Below are 12,992 nucleotides of genomic sequence, written 5' to 3' on the forward strand. Positions count from 1 at the left end.
CCTGTGGGTTTCTTAAGCCTCAGCTTTCTCCAACTGGAGTAATAATCCTGTTTTTCATCTTTGGAGTTTAGCAGCTTTGCCACAAAGTTCTCTACACACAAAGAAAATGCTCAGAGTAGATTCAGTGTGCTCAGGCCTTCTAATGGCCTGATGGGATCTGGGGACCACAAGAAATATGAGGTGCAAGGCCAGTTGCATTTCACTCTGGAATTTTTCTATCTTCTCGCAGCTAGAATACATTCCCTGGAAAGCTCAACTAACATGCTCCTCCATTAAGCTGCATGTTAATTATTACCAGCTATCTCAGAAACGGAAATCTTGACTCATTTTTCTCCTTAATCCCTATCTTCAGCAGAAAAGTCCTGTCTTCAGAGGATGGCTGTCAGGAGGGGGCAGGCCATTCCTTTGAGTCCTCTATTTTGCTTCTTAGGAATAACAACAATGCTAATAAGTTAATTTTTAGCATTCTCTTTCTGCTGGGGTTATGACCATCCTGTGAGAGGGCACAGGTAATGGGATTGCACTTCCAGCTATGAGTGATGCAAGGGGTGTTAATGATATTCCTGTTCACACACCTGCCCAATGGGCCTCCTTTGGTGCTGTCAAGTCTTTCCCATGGTGGCATTTGGAGGCAGAGACTTCTTTGGCTCAGGCACCTGTGTTTTCACGGGCATTTTTAATTTGTAGCATCAACTGAAAAGAGGCGCTCCTTATTGTTCCCCTCATCCAGGCTGAACCTCCATGCCCTGTGGGTGAGGGATATTTAATCCCACATACCCCCTGTTGGAACTCAAAATGTCCCTCAGACATTTTTGGGGGTTCCAGGCCTTGGTCAGAAGCATTTTAGACCCTGGCAAGCAGCTGGAAACAGCTGTGATTTTGAGTTTGAGCCATGGAATGAGTTACCAAATTTGAAGGTGGAACAAGCAGTCACAAAGGGTTAGATGGTATAGTAGAAGTAGTTACAAAATAGAGGGGAAAATTTTTTTAGTATTGTACAGGGGGGTTTTAACACCTGTACAGGGGGGTTTTACTTTGTACAGGGGGGTCAGAAGTTCTAAGATGGAGGAAAGTGGGCCGATCCTGTTCTTCCTCCTTATTCTTCTATACCTCCATGTTTCTTGATAATGCTGGCACTTATGGATTGATTTAGAGTAGAAAAGCACCTTGTAACATAGGTAGTAGGTATTGGGGAAAAACTGTAAACATATAACACGTAATATATAATAGCAGCAGCCCTGGGTGGGGAGAGAGAAGAAGAAGACAGCAGACAGTGAGGGTGTCAGGAGTGTGTGTGTCTCTGCCTGGGCCGCTGACCAAACAGCCGCAGCCCGCGAAGACAATCTTTTAGATAACGAGCAATAAACTGCCTTGAGACCGAACAACAAGAGGCTGCGGAGTTTTTCTTTGGAAGCACGGGTTGGAGGAGAGACTTTACCACCACACGAGACCCCTGGACCAAGGCGGGGGTTCCGGGAACCCCCAAGGCATTGGAGTGGGTGTCGGTGCGATCCCTCCCCTCAGGATGCGGAGCAGAAGGCGATGGGGCCCGAGGTGGGCGGTTGCCGCGGGCGCCCAGCAGGGGGCGGTGTGGGCAGCAGCAGCAGCCGGGCGCGGCGCTCCCCGGGGAAAGCTGCCGGCCCTCCTAAAGCCCTGCCGGGGTATGAACGCCGGGCACGACACGGGAGTCCGTGCCCTGGGGCCCTTCCCCGCTCTCCATAACGCTGGACTATAACGTGGGCAAGTTGATAGTCCCGGGAGTTGCTTTCCCTGCTCAGAAGTTGCCTTTAGCCGCCCCCAAGCTGCCCGTGACTCAAGTCTGAGTTCGCAGCTGCTCGTTGTAGCTGAAGAGAGACACGGGCATCCTCCCAGGCGTCTGGAGGGTCTTCTTCCAGAGACATCTCTTAGGATTGAGCAGCAGGAGTAGGGTTGGAGGAATGTGGAGACTTGGGGACACCAGGACAGGAATGGAGTGTTGGGGAGCCACGAGTGACCTGTGAGAGTCTGAACCTTGTGGAAAGCAAGAGGGAAGGCGATGAAGCAGACTGCTGCTTCTGGAGACAGCAATGAAGAAGGAAAAGAGGCTGTCAGGGAGGGAATCGCTACTGGGTGTGGAGAAACAGCACTGACTGTCCAGCAGGTAGGTGTGAATCCCTATTGCAATCAGAGCAAGCCACAAACACAGACACAGAATACAACTTCTATAATAGATCAAGAAGCATAAATCAGAAGGGACTGGGATGACCATCTCATCTGATTTGTATAACACCTGACAAAGAAACTTACTGAGTTTGTCCCCGTCACTTATGGAGAAACATGCTCTTTTCTAGAAAGCTGTCTAGAAAGATTTCCAGTTTTCAGAAAATCCACCAGAGCTTCTTGTAATTTTCTTCACTTGTAATTTTTGCCTCATTTCTAATCTCCAAGATTTCCTTGCATTGTCTCCTCCCATTGGCTCTTTCAATATTTGTAATGGCTAAACCAAGGAGAGCCTTACTGTACTCCTGTCTCCAGTAGAAAACTCTTATATGGCATTACCAAATCACCCATGACCTTCTCTTTCATCCAAAACCAGGCTACATCATGGCAACCCTTATCCATGGCATCTTTTTCAGTGCTGCAGTCATCCTCTGGCTCTTCTCAGCACCCTCCCAACTCCTCCCTGCACATGCAGTGATCCCAGCAGCAGTTTTCTTGGTGCTAAAGGCTGGCAATCTCCCTTTTCCTGTTTGATAGTTCCTGTTTTGCAGCCCAGGATCTTATTACCCTTGACACTGTATTTCATTCTGGCAGATACTTCCATGACTTCCAAGTCCTCTTCAGATTTCTGGCTTGCTTGGGTAGAAATCCCTTTCTGGTAGGAGGACTCCTTTTTGGTACAGTTGAGTCGTATATTTCTGTGTTAAAATACATTATGTTTGCATGAGCCCATGCAATTTGTATTGTTCTGCACCAAAGACATCCTCTTCACCACTTAATAATTCCATCTTTGCACTATCTGCAGACTTGAATAGGAATAATTTTGTACACATTTTTTGTGTTGGATTTGAATGAGCTGGGCCAAAAGCACCAACTATCAGTGACTCTTCTCTTACAGTATCACTTCCCAAGACCTACTAGTTATCCAGTTTTTAATTGTTTTGATAAGATCCATGCATATTTTCTATCATTCTATGGTGTGAACTAAAATGGCCTGAAGAAGTTAAATGAATTATATCAACACTTTTACCTCTATCAAGCAAACTTGTAATCTCGCTGATAAAAGCTGTCATTATACCAAGTTGGTCAATTTTCTGTGTATCTAGACTCACTGACGCAAAGTGTACTATCCCCTTGAATTAGTTCTCCCTAACCAAAAAGCTAAGGAATGGAGGCTTCACCAGGGCTCTGGATATTTGGCTGCGGTGCCACCCCACATTCTTGTTTTATTCATGGTAATATTGGTACAGTGCCACCTTATTTCTAGGAATATGAAATCTGTTTTCCCAAACTTATCACAGCCCCTCAGAACCTTCTCCCAACACACTTTTTAGTGCTTTATAAATTGCGGGTTTTGTGTGTGTTCAATCTAAATCACTGCCTTCAGGTTTCTTTTGCTTCTGCTATATTTGTAAAAAACTCCACAGTCTCTTTTGGGAAGAAAATATATGTCATCACTGTCCAAACTCTACAACAGCCACATTTGTTGGCTACAGCTGTTCCCTGTATCATTATAAGATAATTATTTAACCAGTAGTACCCCTAAGTAATTGTCTAGAACTAGTTTTTTATATCCTTTGGTTTCACTCTGCTTAAAAAAAAGCAGTCTTACTGCCCTAAAATCTCCTATTCACAGATACCTTTCTGTGCTTTTGCTCCCCATGTCAATTTTGTACAGTTGCAATCAATTAAATGACATTAATTATTGCTACAAGTTTCTCTCTTCTCCCCATATCTACATATACACAAATCCATACAGAGACCAACATCTACATATTTATTTTGCTTTATTTTCCCTCCAAACCACCGTTATTTTTCAATTATGATATTTCAGCACCAATAAAATATTCAATTTCCTAACTATTCAATTTTTTCTGTTTGTGTTTCACTCCCATCTCATTTAGCTCAATGCTGAACTGTTTTCCACTTTGAAAACTGGCCTTTTTAAACCTTCGGGTTTGTATATGAGCAGTTTGGACTTTATTCTATTTGCCTGTAACAAATCACATTGAGTCACACTTGTTTCAGTCTTGACTAATCAATAATTAATTTTCAGTTCTGTAGTTACTCGTCTTGCTCTAGTGCAGAATACTAATAGGGAATGAATGTCCTCCAGAGGAAAGTGTTTTGTAAGGTCCATCCTGACCCTTTCTCCCCCACTCTGCCTCCGTTCTGCCGGCAGAGATGTGTGCAACTCTTGTTCGCCTAGGCATGACCGGTGGTGGTCAGAGTAAAATATGTACCAGTCTTCTGGGATGCAGCTGACTCTTTTGGTCTTAATCCTGCAGTGCTTTGGAGCTGGGCATGCTTTGGTACCTTCAGGACAGAAGCAGCCAGCAATAAACCACCCTGGATAGTGTTTTCCTGTTTGCCAGCAGGCGACTGTCCCTAAAGTGTCTACAAGGACAGAGCACAGTACATCTTCTGAAAGGAGGCACAGAGGTGCTGTGCTTGGGTGCCTCCAACAGTGTGCAGGGACTTCCATGTAGCCCACATCCTGATTCTCTTCTGGTTACTGCTTCCTAGGGAGGACATCACTCCTGCACCATGAGCCTGCCTTACTGATGATCCCATCAGAGGCCTTCATTCACCGGGATGTCCAGAGGTGGGATACCAGGAGAGCAGTACCAGCATGATTCTCTCAGTCCTCCCCTTGCCAGAATGAGTCTTGGGTGTGGGAGAACAGACCCAATAGCTGCTCTCTGAAGCACATGTGCACATTGTTGGAGAAAAATTCAGCCAGCTCAGGCAACCTCAGCAGCTGCTTAATGAATTTTGATTTGTACTAATTTGCCAAACTTTTGACTGGATGAAATTGGCACTGGCTGATGCAGTTTTTTTTTATTTACACTGCTCAGTCTGGAACAAAATGAAAGGCAAGTGCTTTTGACTGAAACCTGGCATGAGCCCCCTGCCACCAGCCTCAGCTCTCTGTCATACAGGATGCTGTCCAGCAGTGTGGCCAATTTGCACATGGTCTGCATCTGGGTCAAGAATGCATGTTATTAAAGAAGGCAACTCCCTTGGCAACCACTTCATTCTTCAAGGTGGTAGCCCTTGGGCTTCTCAGTGTCTCTTATTGCATCAAAGGTGCTGTTACATAGTGAACTGAAAGGTTGCCCTCTTTCCATGGAATTCTCCAGGCATCATCCCGTGGGTGAAGAACTACAGACCTTCTATCAGCACCTCCTCTAGCAAGCTCTGCATCATCCTCACATCATGCACTCTGCCCAGCCCAGTCTTGTGTGCTCAGACCTCTCTTCAGCCCCAGAAAGGACAGGAACAAGGGTACATGCACAGCAGGTATGTCCAAAAGTGAAATACAGAACAAGTAAGTTATTTCTCTTCAAGAATCACCTCTTCCCCTCAAGGACTTTAAAGCCACCTTCCTCTCAAGCAGAAAAGGCCAGCTAAATCACAGGCCCAAACAGTACTTCAGCAGAGATTTGCAGCAGGAGCCATTCACCACTGCAGGGTCCTTCTGCTGAGAACCATGGAAGATCAAAGCAAACTCCTCAAGTGAAATGCAGTGAAATGTGTGCAAAGAAGAAAGTGACCAAATGTGTCAGAGACAGGACTGCTGGTCTCTAGAGCCAGGCTACCTAGCTGGGCATGGTGCTTCATGAAATACACTTATTCTTGCATTGAGTTTCCTGCCTGGTTTCGTTTGCTTAATTATTTGTTTTCACAGATAGATAGCACTGGTTTGTGCAATCATTTTCTTTGAAAACAGAATTCAGCTCATGTTATTTCACCTAACTGGGCTGATGTTGAGTAAAACAAAAGTTGTTTTGCTGACAGCCCTGGTCCCCAGCCAGTGACTGTACATGGGATGTTGCTTCAGAGAACAGTTGTCTTGTCCCAGTGTCAGGTGTGTCCTGGGGCCCCAGAACAGCACTGTGCATGGCACTGGGAGGCATAAACATGAACCTTCTCAAAACTAATGGCACACAACTCCAGCTGTGGCATAAAGATATTTTGAATGAGCAGGATGGGTTTTTGCCATCCAAACTTCAGGGTCATGAGCATTAAAAGATAAAGGGATTTAAATATTTATTTAGTTCAGGGTAGAGAAGGTGTTTTGGGGCTTTTTCACCTTTTTAGATTATAAATGAGAAAAGGAGATGGAAAAAAATGGCATGCTGCTGTTTCTAAAGGGTGAGGGAAACTTTGTTCTAACTGGCCTGCTTCTCTTGTGTGGGCAAGCTGGTTGGCTCAGGACATGGGCTCTCCACTATAAATGCATTCCTGTAAGATCTGTTTTATGAGTCACTTTCAGCGAAGACAAACTGTTAGGTGCTTCATAGCAAATGGTTTTGGTGACTGCTGCTGCCTCACACTGCAATGACAAGAGAGCACTGCCCTGCGCAGGTTTGGAGCACTGGCCTGATGGTCCTGTGCCGTCCTGCAACACAAGTACAGATGGATGCTTGTCCACCCACAACTCAACTCTTGTGAAATGTCCAGGAAGGGGAGGGGATAAACCTGCACTGTGATTTCAGCTACCAGGATAGAAACAATATTTTAGATTCACTGGTGATTTACAAACTCATATCCCTTCGTCTGTCCGTTGGCCCTTAAAAGAGTTAATATTGTATATTTGGGAATGCAGATAATATTGAAAAGCAACTTCTCTATCAAACTATAGATGTCAAAAGCTATGCTCTTTGACCTATAGTTTAGTTCCAGAAAAACCACTTCTTTTCAGATGAGCAGAAAATAAACTGGGAATGACAAAACTGATCATGTGTTTGAACTTAATATTGTTGATGGATGGCATTTGTACAAGTAGCTGTCTAGTAGCTTGTTTTAAACCATTTGGGCTTTTAATATTGACCTTTCTGTGAATTAGTGACATTAGAAAACCAATTACCCAATTCAGATTTTGCAATCTTCTTCAAAAGTAATTTTATTTATGAATATCCTACTTGTAAGAAGGAAGGCCTTTCTGACATCTCAGGCATTCTAAGCCTTGGCCACATTTTGTCCTACCGGTGTAAGTGAAGTTTTCCCAGAACTGACAGAAGTGAACTGTTGCCTCAAGTTAAAGCTGTTTCGGACCAAATTTCCTTCCTCCAAGATTTGGCTTCAGAACTCAGTTTTGAAATGCTAAGAGGAAAAAAGAATCTGGGAAATTATAATTAGCAAGGAGGAGGCTGATGAGTTTGCCCAAGGATGAGGAAGATTCTCTCTCAGCTTCTATTCTCAAGAAATGCTGTACATTTCAGTTCCAGAGCTGAGAAGAGCTCCCTCAGGAGACTGAAACCTGGAGAATTTAGGAGCCTTCTAACACACTATTTGCCCTTATTTTGATTTGCAATTAGTTGGGGTACTGTCCAACCTTTTTTGGGGTGTGAAGATGTGTTTCTGGGCAGACAGCCACCAAGGTGTGTGGGCATCTGTGGAGTCTAAAGACTGAAGGAATTTAAGAAAACTCCCCTGCTTTGACCAACCCAACATGCTTTCATGAAATTGCTCACTGAAGTGTATTCAATATGCTCTACTTAAGATCCTCACAAAACTGAAATACAATCTTGTGTAAACTGCAATTGAAAAGAGTTACAAAATTTCCATTTATCCAAAACAATTTGTACGGTCTGTTATTTTTAAAAAACTGGATGTTTTTTGAGTATGGAGCCAGACACTAATATACCTCTGAGATGGAAGCCTTGCAATTGTATATATGGTTTGTGGTTTACACATCAGATAATAATCTAGCATAAGTATGAAAATTTAACTGGCATCCAGCTGCAGATTTTATTGGAGCATCCTTTGGTTGGAGTTTATAGCCCACACAATTGAGTAGGCAGGATTTCCTGAAGAGATCAGGTCCCAAGTCCTTTGTGGAGGTGAAGGTGGGATGATCACAAGTTACTTGTGGGAAAGGGGGTGGGAGGAAGAAGTGGTGCAAGGAGGTCTAGAGTCACCTGTGGGGAAGTGGTGTTCGGGGAGATTCTTTACCTCAGACCCTAGTTACTGGGGAAGAGGCACAAGTATTTTTTTGGTACATATACATATACATTTCACATCCCTCTGCTACCCTAGGAAATCACAAATAGCCAGTAGCTGCTCTTGGGCTTTTCACTCCAGCGAAATTATACCTCCCACCCCCACATACGCCCCATTTTTCATTGTAGAGGGGCTTTTGGGTCTCCTGGACCAAATGAGAGGAGGTTGGGTCAGCCCTTGTTGGCTGTGTGGCAGGCCTTCTGTGGCTTCTTCCTTCTAGGGGAGAACTGGTGAGTGAGTGACCAGAGAAAAGACATGACTGGTGGCAAGGTGTGCACGTGATCTGTCCCCATATCCCCAGAATTTTTTCTGACTGTCTGATCTATGGGCAGGAGGGAGTCCTTTCTGGATCAGACAGACACCACTGGTTGGTGTTTGCTATCTTTCTCCTTGGTGCTAGTTATGGTGATAGTTGTGCGGGGCACTGGTGCAAACCACAGCCTGTCACTGCCAGGACTTTGGAGAGAGCCTTGCCCTCTTCCCTTTCTGTGGTGTTATGTTTGTGGTATTTGGTGTTTGCTACATCTCTGAAGTGTGGTGAGAGGTGCTGGGGGGACTTCGAGGCCTGTGGAATGCAGAAGAGGCACTTTGTGGGCTCCCCTGGACTGAAGTCCTGTTTGCTTGTCTTTGCAGAGGACTGCATATGCAGAGGACTGTCCAACTTCTGTATCTCTGTTATTGTACTCATTTGGTACCTCACAGAGGTTGTTTTGATTTGATTGTTGAATAGATTTATTTATTGTTCAAGTCAATATTGCTAAATGCCACTTGATTTGCAAGGGAGGGATAGGCATACTTTAGTTTATTTTTGTTTGGTAGTTACCAAAATGTCGAAATCTGAGATCAAGCCATATCTCCTTCAGCGAGCAACATGTGTTTAGCACCTGGGACAAACATCAAGTGATCAACCTCAGACAATAGAACATTTTCCTGAAATTAGCATTTGGTTCTTAGACCCATAGCCATGAATAACACCCACTCCTTATGCTCAGAATGCAAAATATGAGCTCCAGGAGAAATGATAATAAATGAGCCCAAATGAATTCTCCCCTACAGAAAATGATTTAATAAGTAAGGCTGCCCCATCAGATACTTCTCCAGGGAACGTGATGTAAGTGTAAGGTGAAGTACTATCACAAAAACTGTGTGTGTATACTCCTATCAGATCTATTAGCCAGGGAAATATAAGTCAGGGTCAAGATGATCATACCCTTAAGCTGACATTACATATCGTTTTGGCAGGAAGAACCGTTTTGTGTTTCTTGATCTCTCTGTAGATGTTAAAACAATCCTGCTGATGGTCCTGTTACCTCCACTCACTTGGCACTGCCTCTGCTGCTTACTGCAGAAGGATGACCCAGAAGATCCCGACAAAGAGTAAGGAAAGGGATACAACTCCTTATAATATGATGTGATTATTGACTATGGGAAAGTGTCCGGGGAACGAAAGCAACCCAGAAGGACAGAATGAGTGATGGTGCTGTGCATTCATGAACATTTTTCTCTCTTTCCAGAATCTCAAGATCTTTGGGAAACTCCTGAGTGACAGAGGTAAGTGAAACTGCCAGTGGGTGGTGCATGGGCATCTCTAATCCTTGCAGATCCGAGCTGAGCACTGCTCTTACCCATCACATGTATTCTATTTACATCACAGCAGAGGGAGCGTCGGCAAAGCATCTCAGAGGAGCAACCTTTTGTTATACCTACAGCTGCAACCGACACAGAAATAATCACAATAATAAGACTCACGCAGTTAATTGATTGACCATTTTGCGACCATTGTAGCCAGCTTGGCCATAGCTGGGTTACTGCAGTCTTGTGTCCCCATGATTTCTTACATGGAAAGAAACACCTGAAATACCTCAGGATATTTAGGATCTGTTCCCCTGGCTGCTTCTCTCAACAGTTCACTCCATTCTGGCCTTTTTTCCATATCTGCTAGAAGGCCATACCAACATGTTGATTTTTCTTGTGCTGTCCTCCATGCTCTGCGCTGAGGGACTATATTTGAAATCAGTGAGTGAGCTCTGTGTTAAGAAATAGCTCTGGCACTAAAATGCTTAAAATTACTCTTTGTTTCTCTGACTTCTCTCCTAATTTGGATTATCCCCCCCAGACTTGCCCACAAGATGGAATACTAAGAAAATATTGTTTTGTTTAATTTATTTTTTGATGTCCACATTTCTCACATTTCCTCTTCCAATTTCAAAGTGAGTCTGAGCTCCTCCACTAACATTGCTTCAGCTGTTATTTTGGGGATCTGAGAGAGGGGATTAAAAATAAACGAAGTGCGGGTAATGCGTTTCTTGTCACAGATTCTCTTAGGCAAGTCAGTAAGAAGTTATTGACACTCGTTTCTTTTCAGGTTAAACAGAGGGATTAGATGAAGGGTATTACTTAACACAGGTCAAGGTATTAAAATATGGATGCCTAAATTTAGGCTCCTAATTTTGTATATTGAGCCCCTAAATAAGGCTTGATCTTATGCCCTTTGAAGTCAATGCCAAAGCATTGACTGAGTTCAATCTGCAGGATGAAGTCCTAAATTATTCTCAAAAGTTCTCAGCATCTCACAGCTCCAAATAAGTCATTACCCTGCCTCTGCAAATCACATGTTTTTCCTTAAGTTCCTAAACATGGGGATCATGCTTTTAGGTATTCCGTATTTAAAATCCTGCCTGTGGATGCTTTCTGTCTCAGGGGCCATGGACATGGGAACGTAACAAGGCTAATAAAGAAGCATAATTGGGACACAGAGAGATCTGCTTTTTTGGTGAGCAGTGCTTAGCTCAAACACTGCAGATTCTATAGCACTGTCAGTATTTATTATGGTGTAAAGTTAACATAGAAGGCACATGAATGTCCTTGCTGGTGCCAGAATTCAGCAAGTACATGACCATTTGCACAAACTTCGCATACACTGCTCTCCTGGTAACAGGATGTTGGCAGGTGGGAAGATCACAGGACACAGATGAAATATAAAACGACGTGAGCAATCCTGTAGTGGTAATTTTAGAAGCTGGGTTCTGTACATTATTTACAGTACATTGTAGCTTTACAGGAATAAGGCTGCCCCTTGCCACTCATGGATTTAATGTCTTCCGTGGGGTTTCTGTGGGGGACTTCCCTCAAAGCAGCAGCTGGAGGGATTTTGTCCATCCAGAGAAGTGTTAGAATTGGAAGTTATTTGCAGTAGAGCTACCTTCATTCATAGAACATTCATCTAGCACGAGGAGAAAAGGCACCTAAGACCTTCCACCAAATAAAAGGATTGAGTGAGTTAATCTGCTTGCTGCTGGTCTGAAGTGCAGAGGCCTGGCATAAAGACGGAACTGTTCACAGTGAACTGGGATAGAGTCAAAGTGATTCCTGCCTCCGGGAAATTTAAATTGGCTTTATCTTCAGTTAATGAAACATCCCCTCTTTTTCCTGGGGGAGGTTGAATTCTCCCTGTCTCTTGGAAGGCACTTTTGGCAATTGTATCCTGAATATGGGGAACTCTGGTTATTTTGGATGAGTATTTGTTTCCAGAAACCCTCTGTAACAATTTGTAAAAAAAATTACAGAAAAAGCAAAGGAAAGGGGAATATTTTGCAGTGTTTGAATAACACCCACCACTCCACTGTAGGAACATGATCCTTGAGGAAAAAGGGTTTATATTCTCCTTCAGGCTTTCAATTGGGCTGGATTTCTATCCTTGCCCAGATGGAAGGCTGTGGGTACAAGGGGTGTGGGGTGTGACCTGTAGCTGGGGCAGTGGAGGGGCCAGATGGGAGCTGCTCCTTGCTCAGACAGACCTGTCACTCATCTCCCAGCCTTCCTCAGGGTCAGTGTGACCAGGGCAACATCCCCACATACTACATAGTGCACCAAGGGGTGACACAAAATCTTTAAAAATGAAACAAAGAGACAAACAGCTCCAAGATCTACTGAAAGCAAAGATTTTCTTCTTTTTTTTTGGGGGGGGGGGGGAAAGGGGGCGGGGGGGTAGGGTGGCTTCATGTGTTTCTCTCAGCCAGCAGGTGCCTCTGTAGAGCCAATGCTTTGCCTGTATCACGATGAGTCCGTGGCAGAGCATTGAAATACCTGCTTTTAAATGACAATATAGCCTTTTCTTTCTTCTGTGTCTTTTCCCCCTACCCTTTCCTCAAGCCCATAGAGAGCCCAGGGATCTGCCAGTCTGGACTTCCACTCCATCTGCCGCATGAGGTCCTTGGAGGATGAAAGCAGGAGAAAGATGTATGTTGACACACACATATTGTTACTATGTATGCCGTATGAAGAAATATTCTGTGTGACAGGAACAAAGTAGCTCAGATGGTGAATGCCCGCACCAAACTCAGCGAGACAAGGCTGCTTCCTTGCCCTTCCAATACCTTCTCAGAAAGCACGGTGGGGTTTGTCTGGCAAAACCTTCACCCCTTTAGTATGACACCCTTCTGCACACCCGGGCACCACTCAGCCAGCACAGGCAGGCCCCGGAGGCACAGGAGAATACCACTGGATTAAGAGAAATAAAACCCACCTGAGGATAACGCTCCTTCAGCCCTTTAACACATGGGTGCTAAGAAATCCCTGTATCTCAAAAGCCACGTCCTGGGGGGTGGTCAGATGATGGGTGTAATTACAGTTTGTCCCCCGCCGCCCCTCTCCCCAGATGGCTCTGCTGGACTTTGGAACAATTCCCACGGGCAAAGTGAATTTTGACCCGAACATATATCCATCGGCATAACAGAAAGCGCGGCGAGAAAGCAGGGCAGGGAGCTGGGTTCGAAATGCACGAG

The 12,992-nt window shown here is 44.4% G+C and overlaps 3 long non-coding RNA genes across 5 annotated transcripts; 2 read left to right on the forward strand and 1 right to left on the reverse strand.

Annotated features, from left to right (window-relative positions):
- The first annotated feature begins 844 nt into the window (after positions 1-844).
- Positions 845-9,510, forward strand: LOC140683756 (uncharacterized). 3 transcript variants are annotated; one of them, XR_012055173.1, is made up of 4 exons: positions 845-2,140; positions 4,726-4,804; positions 5,343-5,502; positions 9,486-9,510. It is a non-coding gene; the product is annotated as an uncharacterized lncRNA (long non-coding RNA). The 3 variants fall into 3 exon arrangements; XR_012055171.1 differs by lacking the exon at positions 4,726-4,804 and having other exon boundaries at positions 847-2,140; XR_012055172.1 differs by lacking the exon at positions 845-2,140 and having other exon boundaries at positions 4,430-4,804.
- Positions 9,509-10,506, forward strand: LOC140683755 (uncharacterized). The gene is made up of 3 exons (XR_012055170.1): positions 9,509-9,585; positions 9,723-9,759; positions 9,863-10,506. It is a non-coding gene; the product is annotated as an uncharacterized lncRNA (long non-coding RNA).
- Positions 10,507-12,173: 1,667 nt separating this feature from the next.
- On the reverse strand, positions 12,174-12,946 carry LOC140683757 (uncharacterized). The gene is made up of 2 exons (XR_012055174.1): positions 12,734-12,946; positions 12,174-12,420 (listed from the first exon to the last, which is right to left on the reverse strand). It is a non-coding gene; the product is annotated as an uncharacterized lncRNA (long non-coding RNA).
- Positions 12,947-12,992: the final 46 nt, after the last annotated feature.

The sequence above is a fragment of the Taeniopygia guttata genome, chromosome 3 (assembly GCF_048771995.1).
Source record: "Taeniopygia guttata chromosome 3, bTaeGut7.mat, whole genome shotgun sequence".
Classification (NCBI taxonomy): domain Eukaryota; kingdom Metazoa; phylum Chordata; class Aves; order Passeriformes; family Estrildidae; genus Taeniopygia; species Taeniopygia guttata.